The following is a 1,628-nucleotide window of genomic DNA, read 5'->3' as shown; positions in this document are numbered from 1 at the left end:
CAGGGGCTAGGACATAGCTCAGCGTTAGAGCAGTTGTACAACATGGGCAAGGCCTGTGTACACCTCAGCACTGAGAAACAACAGAGGGGAGAAATTCATATTGGGGATAATACAAAGGACATGTGACTGCACAGTATAGGAGGATGATATATATGAGCCCAGGAAGTCAGAGCTCAGGACAGGGCTCAGACAACATTGACAGGGAATCCTCTACACAAAGTTACACGCCAGCTTGAAGGCCCATTGGGAATGAGATGTGTGACCCATTTCTCTTCTGCAGGTTTCAGTCACCATGATGTGGGTTCTCTGGGCCTTGGCCATCATGTTGAGCATCCACGCAGGAACACTTGACCTGGTGGAAGCACCCCCAGCATTGAACACTCTCCCTGCCATTGTGCCCAATGTGAACACCCTCCCTCTTAACCTGCCAACACCACCACGCCTCAGAGATCCCCCTAACAAGCAAGGCTCAGCTCCCAAAATTAATCCAGCTCTCCCCAAAGGCGGCAAGTGTGCACCTGCAGCCAGATACTTCCTCTCCAGTGGCAAACTCCAAGACTGTAAGTAAGACTCACCTCAGCTGTCTCTTGGCTCCTGTCCACACCTCCCATAGCCTGATCATTTCTGAGCTCAGAGCAGGGTCAGTCAACCTTCTGAACAAGTGGTTTTCAAACACGAGGATCCTGGGACATCTTCTTGGTGCCTAGAGAGAGAAGGGAATGTGGTTCAAACCTAGAAATTCTGGAACAGCAAGGGGCTGAATCCAGCTCATCCAAGAACTCAGGGAGATGGTGAAGCTTCATGTAAGATTCCAATGTTTACTTAGTCCAGAATAGACCAATGCTACACTGGATGACAGACATGTCTGACCCCAAAGGCTGTCTCTCTATTTGCCTTCAAGTGGGTTTTTACCACCTAGAGACTCTGTTACACCACAGAGTCTCTCCTTAATGTGTCCTAAGCTCACCTAGACTCCCACAGTTAATTAATTAACCCTCAGCCTGTTTCCAGAAAAAGGAAATAAAAAATTAAGTATCTGCCGGGAAGCCATTAACCACATATGCTCTCATGAAACTTGAACTCCATTCTCTCTCTGAGATACACATTGGTCCAAGAGATGGGGAATTCAAAGGCTGGGAGTATAGGAACCTGGGTAGCTAAAAGCATGGCAAAGAAGTGATTTAGTTTGTTAAATAGAAAATGGATAGAATTTGAAAACTAAAAAAGGACAACAAGAAACCCTTGTAGTGTTTTCTATTTCCATCCATTTGTATGCAAAATTCAAGAAGTCCTTGTTTTTTACTGCTGAGTAGTACTCTAATATGTATATATTCCATACTTTCTTCGTCCATTCTTCCATTGAAGGGCATGTAGGTTGTTTGTTTCCAGGTTCTGGCTATTACAAACAATGCTGCTATGAACATAGTAGAGCATATACTTTTGTTGTATGATAAGGCCTTTCTTGGGTATATTCCCAAGAGTGGTATTGCTGGGTCCAGGGGTAGGTTGATCCCGAATTTTCTGAGAAACCGTCACACTGCTTTCCAAAGTGGTTGCACAAGTTTGCTTTCCCACCAGCAATGGATGAGTGTACCCCTTTCTCCACAACCTCTCCAGCAAAGGCTATC

At 45.5% G+C, this 1,628-nt stretch overlaps 1 protein-coding gene across 1 annotated transcript in view; it reads right to left on the bottom strand.

Annotated features, from left to right (window-relative positions):
- Cdk5rap1 (CDK5 regulatory subunit associated protein 1) overlaps nt 1-1,628 on the bottom strand; it is a 163,997-nt gene that overhangs the window by 81,841 nt on the left and 80,528 nt on the right. Inside the window, exon 14 of the transcript XR_007593358.1 lies at nt 576-703. The gene's annotated coding sequence lies outside the window, so the exon portion shown is untranslated. The remainder of the gene's footprint in view (nt 1-575; nt 704-1,628) is intronic.

Source organism: Alexandromys fortis, unplaced genomic scaffold (assembly GCF_014885135.2).
Source record: "Alexandromys fortis isolate MF-2015 unplaced genomic scaffold, M_Fortis_MF-2015_v1.1 scaffold_27, whole genome shotgun sequence".
In the NCBI taxonomy this organism is placed as follows: domain Eukaryota; kingdom Metazoa; phylum Chordata; class Mammalia; order Rodentia; family Cricetidae; genus Alexandromys; species Alexandromys fortis.
Note: the sequence above shows the minus strand (reverse complement) of the source record. Positions and strands in the feature narration are given on the sequence as shown.